Consider the following 11,872-nt stretch of genomic DNA (forward strand, 5'->3'; position numbering starts at 1 on the left):
TGTTCACCCATCACCTCTGTGCCCGCTGACCTACATTGGGTCCCAGTTAAGCAGCGCCTCGATTTCAAAATTCTCATCCTTGTTTTCAAATCCCTCCATGGCCTCACCCCTCCTTATCTCTGTAATCTCCTTCAGCCCCACAACTCCCTGAGGTATCTGCGCTCCTCAAATTCTGCCCTCTTGAGCATCCCTGATTATAATTGCCCAACCATCGGTGGCCATGCATTCAGTTGCCTAGGCCTTAAGCTCTGGAACTCTCTCCCTAAACCTCTCCGCCTCTCTACCTTTCTTTCCTACTTTAAGACACTTCTAAAAACCTACCTCTTTGACCAAGTTTTTGGTCATCTGCCCTAATTTCTTCTTATGTGGCTCCGTGTCAAATTTTTGTCTTATACCACTCCTGTGAAGCGCCTTGGGATGTTTTACTACGTTAAAGGCACTATATAAATACAAGTTGTTGTTGTTGGTGCTTGCTAAAGTAAGGTCACATAATACAGTGCCACCTTGGCTGATGCTCTACATTTTGTTGACCTGAAAGGGAAGAGAGAGACAAGGATTAGTTTTTAGTGTGAAGGATGATCAGAAACAGATGAGTGGCTGCTGGTAGAAGCTGCACTTTGTCAAACATAGTGTATGAGGGTGAGATTTCAATGAAAAGGGACAGAAAGATAGCCAAGGACCCTGCAGGATGCATCCTCTAGTCTGGCCACTCGCAACAACCCTGATGCGACCCATCCCAATGATCTATATTACCTCCTCCTCAATTGGGTTGAGAACCTGAATAGGTTCTCTCCTTCCTCCTGTCATCACTTACTCTCTACTATTCTTCACCAGCTTTGCCTGCAAGAAAGAAGGGAGAATGTTAGTCGTCACTTTGTGAGATGGTTTGAGGATGTGCACATTGGCATTGAATGTTGGTGCTTGTATGTGAAGGGTGGCAGAGATGTGAGGAGGTGAAGGCAGTACTAGTGAGGAGAGTAGGAAGTACAGACTGGGACATTAGGAGCAGAAGCAGGTGGTGTGAAGTGTACTGGAGTGAATGAAGGAGAGTGCTGGTAATTGAGGGAGGGAAGCGTGGTGAATACTGGGACTTCAGGTGGTACAGGATTATGCAGCAAGTGATACGAGATAGGAGTTACGTGTCTTACCTTAGCAACCTTGGTCAGGTTATTAAAATTCTTCTTACATTGGAACCAGATCCCTGAAGCGATGCTCCTGGCACTGTGCCCACTACAGCCGAGCAGCTTGGCGGGATATCTTCCTGCCACTTGGTGGAAAAAGGACGTCCCTCCTCCTGCAGACCTCCTCCACCAGGACCTCTATTGCAGTGTCAGAAAAGCGCAGGACCTTTGAACCATTTGCTTGTCCCGCCATCTCTTGAGCTGCCTTCCAGTTGCCTGCAGGCAAAGTGGACCTCTCCTTTAACAGGTGCAGGCTACTTTTAAATATCATCAGGAAAAGCCGGATATTGAAGGCCCTGATTGGGCCAATCAACAACAGTACTAGTGCTGGCAGGTCTCTATTTAATTGTAATGAGCGCCTCTGACCAGTTTCCTGTTCTTGTTCCATCCGTGTGATTAGTTGCGCGCTGCCAGTGTTGTGCCTGTTCTTGGCTCAAAAACACACAAATTTCTACCCTATTATTTCCAAATAAAAAATATATAGTGTAGAGATTCTTATGATCTGAAAGAGGACAAATCTCTGACCTCTCACTGTCAATCTGCTTCAGATTCTCCCAGCAATTCTTCCAAATGATTGGCCAGCAGTAGTTGAAGTGAAAAATGCAAACTAAGGAAAGCCCTTTGTGTATGCCAGATTAAGTATGATCATCTACTACAAAGACATGAGGGGAGATTTTCCTCTTCATTGCGCCTGGACAATACTCAGTTGCCAAGAATAAGGAAGTGATGGCAGAGACTCATTGGCCCTGATATTTTTGGGGAAGTGGAGAGGGGGTGGATGAAAATGAAAACGGCTGATGAACCCAGCAAGGCCGGGGATGTAGGGATCCTACCGATCTTACTGACAGGTCCTCATTAACATTTTGAATATCTGTCTCTTGCCCATTACCCAGCCAAAGGACAGTTCGGCCGTCGGGCAGGAGGAAACACCAGCAGCAGGAGGACCCTTGGGGATGGTCTCTGGCATTCGGGAGGGGAGGGAGACCCACGGTCAGGAGGGCTGGAGGGTGGTTGGTAAATGTGGCTGGCGAGAGGTCAGCAAATGGGGCTGGGGAGAAGTTGGCAATCTGAGCTAGCGGGGCGAGGTTGGCAATTGGGACTGGGAATGGAGGTCAGCAATTGGGGCTGGGGGAGAGGTCAGCAATCGGGGCTGGGTGGGGGAAGATGCTGGCAGTCGGTGCTGGGGGCAACCAAAGGCTTCCTTGTGAGGCCTGTGGGGAGCACTGCTGATTCTCCTAGCCCACAAGGAATGCTGAAAGAGGCACTTACCTTGGGGAGTCTGCACCTCCCGCTTCCCTTTCACTGCCGAGTTTCCCGTTCTAACGGAAACCCATGCAACTGCAGTAAATTTCAAGTCATGCTCCCAATTACACTGTGGGTGCCCAATATGTTGATTAAGCATCCCGCCACTCCATGGCAGGACACTCGGACGCCCCGAGATCCGCAGCTGTAGAAAAGGTGGCGGGAGCGTCCGCGACAAGTTGGGGACCCGTTGCACGAATTTCACTTTTTAACCACCCACCCGCCCCGACCCTCTCCTGCCCATTATGGGGAGGGTTAATATCGAGGCCATTGTGACAGGTCCCTAACCCCCATAGCTCTGACTGAGATTTCTTGGGCTGCCCCAAAGTGACATAACTAGACCTGCACTTGAAGTAGTTATGTCCCAAGTTTAGGAGTGTTATTGAGGAGAAAAGGATCGATCCTGTTTTTCTACTTCAATTTCTTCTATATCTCACCATGGTGCAACCCAATAGGATCACTCATTAAAATCTGGCATTAGATCTTGTGCCTCTCTACTCTAGAGTGACAGCTGCGCCTCAGTTAGTAGCACTCTTGCTTCTGAGTCAGAAGGTTGTGGGTTCAAGTCCGACTCCAGAGAAGTGAGCACAAACATCCAGGCTGACATTCCAGTACAGTACTGAGGGAGTGCTGCACTGTTGAAGTTGCTGTCTTTTAGATGAGACGTTAAACTGAGGCCCCATCTGCCCTCTCAGGTGGACGTAAAAGATCCCATGACGTTATTTCGAAGAAGAGCAGAGGTGTTCTCCCTGGTGTCCTGGCCAATATTGATCCCTTCACCAGCATCACTAAATAAACAGATTATCTGGTCATTATCACATTGCTGTTTGTGGGACCTGGTTGTGCACAAATGCGTTTCCTACATTACAACAGTGACTACACTTCAACACTACTTCATTGGCTGTAAAGTGCTTTGGGATGTCCTGAGGTTGTGAAAGACGCTATATAAATGCAAGTCTTTTTTTTCTTTTTAGAGGGTCTATGGGAGGTCCTGGGGCAAGCCTAGGAGAAAAGCAGATGTCCAGATTCCCCCCTCCCCCAACAATCCTCAGGCTATGGATCTAAGGCCTGCAACTTTGCTCCTATTTCTGCCCTCCCCGATCACATTGCAAGTCCCTGCCAGGAGTTGGACATGCACCAGGAGTGTCTGGGACAGGGAAATCCTTGGCATTCCTCCCACTATATGTAGCCTGGCGAAATGGAGCAGCACAGGACACGAACTTTCGTTTTTGGGGTTTTTTATTCTGTATTAATAACTTGGGTCTAGGTTTAGGATGAAATTGTAAATACATAAAACACAGTCGACAAAATACGGCAGTGGCTTGCTGCAAAACAGAACATGAGGCAAACCACAGGTGAAGGCAGTTAATTAACTAACAATCATTATACAAAACAAAACATATCATACCATACATTCGTATGTCCCGTTATCACTTGTCACCTCTTACAAGCAAACAGAAAGTATTAAACTCGTTCGAAACGTAGCCCCAAGGGCTCAACAACAATTTTAACAAAGGTTAACACCAGCACATGGTGGGACAATCTACAAGCATCCCCGTGATATCGAGTGATTTGGGAAACAATATCACTTTAAAACTATGTCTGGCTGCACTAAATGCTGTTTTAGTTGTACTTTACGCAGACTAAGTTCATTTAAAAAGTCATATTCACCCCAACTCTCCTGAGCACACCCCCCACGCTGGATCTAGAAAATGGAGGCTGTGAAGAAAGGGGAGGTTCCTTTGGCATCACATGGCCTTACCCATAACCCTTTTCTCAAATTCTAAAGGGGAAAATGAACCGCGCCATCTAGTGGACTTAAATATTCACTGCATTTTCCCACTTGGCTACATTCTCCCCTGCTTTAAAGTCAACGTCCTCGGTGACTTAGCACCCGTTTTTCACTTCTTTTACAGCTTCTCGAAAAAATGCAGTACCCAGACTCGATAAAACATGAGAGAACACCTCAGGACTGAGTGAGACTGCATTACAGGCTGACTGAGGCAAATGGTATGGGTTAGGGTTTACCCCAGCATTGGCTCTTTTAGTTCTGCGAGGAGCCGGAATGGGTACCTCAACCTCAGTCCCACACTCAGAAGGGTCTGAATGCTCTGGCTCAGAAACAGCCTCTGATTCCTGTACATCTTGGGCGTTACCAACAGGATCATTGTTTACTTTTTCCTCCTGAGTTAACTCTGGATAGGTGACTTCCTCTACCACAACAAACTCAGTATCAGAGGGCTCTGGCAACGATTCTGTCAAAAGAGTGACAGGGGGTACGGTGACAGGGGACTTGGTTCTCGTCCGCCTAGGCTCAGGGACAGGGGTAACACATGGCCTAAGATTAACTCTATGGACCCTTTTTAAAGGACCGCCCTCTACAGGCTCAACTGCATGTGTAGTACCCTGTACCTCCACCACTCTGTACACAGTAGGACCCCACGCATCCTGAATTTTGTTCCTACCCAAAGGCCTGTGTCGTAAGTATACCAACTGACCCACCTCAATGGTTGGACAGTACACTTTGTCTTTGTTAAGTTCAATTCTTTGAGCTGATTTCTTTTCAGTGTACTCTCTTGCCCTTGCATGTGCCTCCTTCAAACGCTCTTGGTGGACAACCAACCACTCATGATTCTTGTCTAACACTTTCTCCTGACCTAATAAAGCATCTACAGGAAGGTGTGGATGAACCCCGAAAAGCAGATAGTACGGTGAGTAGCCAGTCGTAGCATGGAGTGTTACATTGTAGGCATACACCAACTCAGATAAGTGCTCAGGCCAGCGGCGCTTCTTTTCTGGAGGCAGTGTACGCAAAAGATCATGTAAAGATCTGTTGAATCTCTCACATTGAGCATTTCCTTCTGGGTGGTGTGGGGTAGTGCGGGTTTTCTTTACACCATAAAGCTTACACAGCTCGGCAATGATTTCACTCTCAAAATTTCGACCTCTGTCTGAATGCAATCTTTCTGGGACCCCATACTTCATGAACCACTCTTTGAGAAGGACTTTTGCCGTGGTATCAGCCTTTTGGTCCCGAGTAGGGAAGGCTTGTGTGAATTTAGTGAAAACATCGGTCACCACTAACACATTCTCACGACCATCGGAGGCCGGTTCCAGCATGGTGAAATCTACAGCAACTACTTCAAGGGGCCGGGAGGCTAGAAATGATTTCATTGGGGCATGTATCTTGGGGTGGGGCATTTTTGTCAAAACACACCTCTCGCATTTCTTGACCCACTGTTCCACATCCCCATACATCCCAACCCAAAAACATCTCTGTCTCAAAAGGTTCTGTGTGCGCTCTATTCCCTGATGGCCCATACGATCATGCACACCTTCAAGCACGACTTCTTTCAAACAAGAGGGCAGTAGTAGCTGGTGACACTCACCAACATGGACATCCTCGATTACACGGTACAACAAACCATCTTGCTCACAAATACGGGGCCACTGCTTTAACGTGGATAATACTAGCTTGGATAACTGCGACCTCTCCTTGTAAGTTGGCCTTCGCTGCTCACCCCAAAACTTCCTAAACACGCTGAGGGTGGGGTCTGTGTCCTGAAACTTACGTAGTTCCTCTTTAGAGTAACCGGGAAGTGTTGGTGTGTTACCCTGCAACTCACTACGCTCAGTACTTTCTTCTGCGTCCGAAACACGGATCTGTCTGACTTTACAGCACTTGACTCCTGCTGTCCCTAAGTCTGGTCCTAGAGCTGTTCCCTTGTGACTGACATTACATATGGCCACACAACCATCATAGTCCGCATCCCCACTGTCTGACTCGGGCTCCCCTGCTAACGGCTGCCTAGAGAGGGCATCTGCTGCTGCATTACAGCGGCCTGGGCGGTACTTGACGTCAAAGTCAAAAACAGCTAACTGAGCCACCCATCTTTGCTCAACAGCACCTAACTTAGCTGTAGAAAGGTGACACAGGGGGTTGTTATCTGTTATGACAGTGAACTTGGAACCTAGAAGGTAACCTCGAAATTTCTCTGAAACAGCCCATTTGAGGGCGAGGAGCTCTAGTTTCATACTGCTGTAGTTTCTGTCATTTCTTTCAGCATTACGGAGCCTCCTACTGGCATATGCTATCACTCTCTTCCTATCTCCCTGCTGCTGGTGGAGGGTGGCACCTAATCCTAGGTTACTGGCATCCGTCTCTACAATAAAAGGCTGAGTGAAATCTGCGTAACCTAACACTGGAGCACTGATCAGCTTTTCTTTCAGCTGTTCGAAAGCAGCTTGGCACGCCGCTGTCCATGAACCTTCAAACAACCGTTTTGCTTTTGCTGGGCTGTCTTCCCTAAGGCATGCATTGACTACGTCATGGAGAGGGCCAGCTCGTTTAGAAAAATCCTCAATGAACCTCCTGTAATAACTACAGAAACCAAGAAATGACCTCAGATCTTTGACTGTACTGGGGACTGGCCACTTCTTTACGGCGGCAATTTTCTCTGGATCTGTCCCTATACCCTCCCCTGAAATTTGATGCCCAAGGAACCTGACTTCCTGCTGCAGGAAGTGACACTTTTCAAGCTTTACTTTCAAACCTGTCTCTTTCAGTCGTCTTAGAGCTGTCTCAAACCTCTCTAAATGGTCCGGGAAGGTCTGAGAGAACACAAGGATGTCATCTAAATACACTAATAGGATGTGGAACACTAAGTCGCTCATAGTCGCTTGCATAAGTCGTTGAAAAGTCGCAGGTCCATTACAGACACCAAAAGGCATTCTGAGGTACTCAAAAAGGCCAAAAGGAGTTGTAAAAGCAGTCTTATGCCTGTCACTTTCACGAACAGCAACCTGGTGGTACCCACTTGCAAGGTCAATGGTCGAGAAGAACTTTGCACCATGAAGGGCATCAAAACTCTCGTCAATGCGGGGCAAAGGAAATGCGTCACGTCTGGTTTTTGAGTTTAGTTTCCTAAAGTCAACACATAGTCGTATGTCTCCATCAGTCTTACGAACTACCACTATGGGTGAAGCGTATGAACTATTGCTCTCCTGGATGACACGCTTTCTTAAAAGCTTAGTGATGTGGTCCCTCACCTCTTTGTACAGTGTAGGTGGGATACGACGGTATGGCTCTGTAACTGGTGCGTCATCTACCAAGTTAATCTCATGCTCAACTTTATCAGTGTAGCCTAGGTCCTCATCCTTAAAAGCAAATACTTCCGAATACCTGGCTAAAAGTGCACCTAACTCTGCTTGTTGGCCCTGTGTGCCACCTATGTGTAGTTTGTCCAAAAGCAACTGAATGTCTTGGTCTGTCATCTGTCCTTCTTGTCTGCCAACAGTTACTTCCTCTGTGTCAGCGGAGATGCGTTGAAATCGCACCTCACAGGAGTACTTGTCTACACACTCTGCCTGAGTCGGAATACCAAGCCTGGTCCTGGGGTTTAACCACACATCCTCCTCAGAGAAATTTACCACCTGCACTGGAAATAAATGTCCCTTTGATTCAACTAGAGTGGGGACAACTACCAGGCCACCTGGCAATGGTGTGTTACCTGGCTCCAACAGCATTTTAGTGCTGCCACCTGACTGAGTTTTAAGTCCCTTTACATAGACTGTAGCTATGGAAGACGCAGGCACATGTACAGCACCCCTACCAGCTACACGGACAGAAGATGACTTTGGAGTGATGTTACACTGTTGTACTTGCTGAAATGCTTCCCTCCAATCTGAATCCAACTTTCCCCCTAGAGTAGTGTCAAACTCAGCATGAACTAGTTGTCTGCATCGGCTGATGATGTTCATACCAATAAGACCTGGTGCTGCAGGCTGTGACTGCTGATGCTCTTTGACTACCAGGAAACCACATTCGGGTAAGGTTATGCCCATAGTTTCAACGTCTAACTCAAGGTAGCCCAAGTAGGGAATGTCCAACCCGTTGGCGGCAGTGATCTTAAGCCACCCGGTTGTAGGCAGCATATCCTCATCCCTCCCAAGTAAGTGCTCTCTGAAAAAAACTTCAGTAATAGTGCTGACTTGGCTCCCGGTATCCAGTAAACAGTTAGCAGTAACCCCCCCAATCTTGAGATCTACTACTGGACATTTACCTACTGCACGGTCAAGAAATCTGTCACGAATACCAGTACTGTTCTGAGAGCCTGCAGGTTTTCCTCGCATTGCCCGGCTCATGGCAATCGAGGGAGTTAGTTTTCCTGCACCCCAGCCAGCATTGGTGGATGTGTTTGCTACCTCGTGCTTCTGAGGACACTGTTTGGCAATGTGCCCCGCCCCGTTGCACTTAAAGCAAATAGGCTGACCTTCATCAGTGAACTTTGGCTTGGCTCTAGGTTTCCCAACCTTGTCATTACCCGTGTTTTCCTTCTGTAGAGCAAGACCCCGTACTGCCTCTGTTAGTTCCCCGATAGCTTTACCCTGTTCCGCCACCACTTTAAGAACATCCTGTAAAGTGACAGCCTGGCTGCCTGGTACCCCAATGGCAGAACACTGAAGATCCCTCCCCGTACTGTCACACACTACATTCTTGCTCTTTGCAACTTTAGTGCTACAGGGCTGGTCTTCTAAGGACCATAAGACAGCTTCCTCACGTACATCGAACAGGGTAGACTGGGGGTTGTCTCGTACAAACTTGCGCAACTCTCTCCGGAGTGAGGGATCTCTAACACCATCAACAAATCTGTTTCTGACAACCCGTTTTGTGTCCGGCACAGCATCAGGTGATTGCTTTACCAAAGTTCTAATAATCTGAGAGAGTGCATGTGAGTATTCTTGGAAACCTTCACCCTCTTCTTGCTTGCGTCCATAGAAAGTTTCTAACAGCTGGGACTCACTGCGTTTTTCGGTGAAAGCCCCCCTTAGGTAACTGAACAGGTCACTGGGCTGCTTAGACTCTCCACCCAACCGTAACCTAATTTCCTGTAGGGCTGCCCCCCTCAACAAAGATCGAATGAAATCTACCTGCTCTGCAGGAGTCTGATCTCTAGCTCGTAGTACACTTTCAACCTCTTCAATGAACTCATCAACTGAACGACTATCTTTAGATACCTCACCACTGAATGGTTGGATCTGACGCTCTCTGGGTACATACACATATGACTTGGTTGCCCCATTACCTAGAGTGGCAATAATTGCCATTGCTTGGTCATGGTTTTTTTTCAACTCTGAAATCTGTGCCTTGAGTTGATCTATCTGGTTGCCTTCACCCACACTCGAGGTATTGTCCTCACCATCCGAATTGTGAGCTCCACCCGCCTCCTCAGGAGGGTCTAACATTTTGACTCAGTTCACAAGTCCCTGACAGTCACTGAATGGGATGGCCGCTGTGACGATTCTTCTCCAATGGTGTCCCTCCTCGGTGCCTTGATGGGTCCTCTCCCAGATTGGTCCTGGCGCCCTCTGGATCCCGTCTGTCTGGTCTGGTCCTCCTTAGCAACCCCAGGCAGCACTCTCCGTCCGTCTCCAGGTCCACTTGGCACCACACCGCTCTTCCCCCACTGCCGTATTTTATGTAACTTTCCCAAACCTGAGAAACTCCAAGCTAACAGACCCCACTCCTGGTACCAAAATGTGTAGCCTGGCGAAATGGAGCAGCACAGGACACGAACTTTCGTTTTTGGGGTTTTTTATTCTGTATTAATAACTTGGGTCTAGGTTTAGGATGAAATTGTAAATACATAAAACACAGTCGACAAAATACGGCAGTGGCTTGCTGCAAAACAGAACATGAGGCAAACCACAGGTGAAGGCAGTTAATTAACTAACAATCATTATACAAAACAAAACATATCATACCATACATTCGTATGTCCCGTTATCACTTGTCACCTCTTACAAGCAAACAGAAAGTATTAAACTCGTTCGAAACGTAGCCCCAAGGGCTCAACAACAATTTTAACAAAGGTTAACACCAGCACATGGTGGGACAATCTACAAGCATCCCCGTGATATCGAGTGATTTGGGAAACAATATCACTTTAAAACTATGTCTGGCTGCACTAAATGCTGTTTTAGTTGTACTTTACGCAGACTAAGTTCATTTAAAAAGTCATATTCACCCCAACTCTCCTGAGCACACCCCCCACGCTGGATCTAGAAAATGGAGGCTGTGAAGAAAGGGGAGGTTCCTTTGGCATCACATGGCCTTACCCATAACCCTTTTCTCAAATTCTAAAGGGGAAAATGAACCGCGCCATCTAGTGGACTTAAATATTCACTGCATTTTCCCACTTGGCTACATATAATAGCAATATTCCTCTGTTATGCTGTGCGATGAAAGTCAATGGTTGTGAACTTGTTCTTGTGTCTTGTTCTTCTGGACCCTGAAAATCATTCCAGCTGATAGAAAACAAAGGGGGAAAAATTCATTTTAGCCCCGTTTGGGGCGCTAACTTTTAAAAGTTGAAAACATTAGCACCAGACGCTAATGTTTCTCAACTTTTTTTTAATTCGGTTTTGCGCTCCAGGAAGGAAGTGGAGCACTAAATCAAACGCTCCACTTCCTTCCTGGAGCACAACAGGCAGCAGGTGGGGCGGTAAGTGTACAACGCTGCACAATGGGCCATGCAGCACTGCCACGTTGGAAGGCTCCTTCCCTCCCTTAAAGGGAAGGGCCATCGCTGCAGGCTGTGCAATGGAAAGCAGCTTACCTGGTCCCCGACAGCAGCCGCGATTCAACCGGATCAGCCCAATGCACTGCAGCAGAGTGCCAGGCTGATCGAGCGCTGGGGAAAAAAGGAAAAAAAACAGAAAACGAGCATTTGATTATTTTTTTTCCCTACCTCAGTCACCTTGCCTTTAAGTATCATCCCTGAAGCGTCCGGCCTCCCAATGAACGCCTCCTGCAGCTGCTGGTGTTGTCGCCTGGTGATGCTGCAGGGGGCAAAACCAAAGTTTGGGTCCGGGGCGCAACTGGGGCGATGCACTGGCGATGACGTCATGATCTCTGGGCGAAGGAGATTGGGGTGCAACGCCATACCGCCGCCACAAACCATCGCTGAATTTAGCCCCCCCGGAGGCGATAACGGGAGGCGCAAAAATACCCAATTTCTCCCCCAAAGAATAATCATAGTAATCTACACTGACTGCAAGAAAATCAGTAGGCCATCCAATTGTAGAAACTGGGGCACCAGAACTTGGAACTATCTATTGGCCTGAAGTTGTAGGTTCTCAGAGAAATGTTTTCAATATTTTACGCTACAGTTATAGCTTCTTCTTGAATGCGGAGATTGCTCCAATGAGGAAGAATGGTAAATTACTTAATATAGATCAAGTTTTATCATTTCGTGAGTGAAGATCAATGTCCACATATAAACCCCTGCATGGCACCCTTTAGTCTCTCTGATCTGGTAAGGGTTATGGTTCACTGTATTTTATGTGATATCTTTTGCTTTCATAACTTTTTAAAAATCCTTCTTAAA

General features: G+C 47.3%; 1 protein-coding gene across 1 annotated transcript in view; it reads left to right on the forward strand.

Annotated features, from left to right (window-relative positions):
- LOC147102876 (dynein axonemal heavy chain 17-like) overlaps window positions 1-11,872 on the forward strand; it is a 908,504-nt gene that overhangs the window by 324,152 nt on the left and 572,480 nt on the right. The gene's annotated exons all lie outside the window — the stretch shown is intronic.

This window comes from Somniosus microcephalus, chromosome 21, assembly GCF_052327205.1.
Source record: "Somniosus microcephalus isolate GS21.2 chromosome 21, FLI_Smic_1.0, whole genome shotgun sequence".
Classification (NCBI taxonomy): Eukaryota; Metazoa; Chordata; class Chondrichthyes; order Squaliformes; family Somniosidae; genus Somniosus; species Somniosus microcephalus.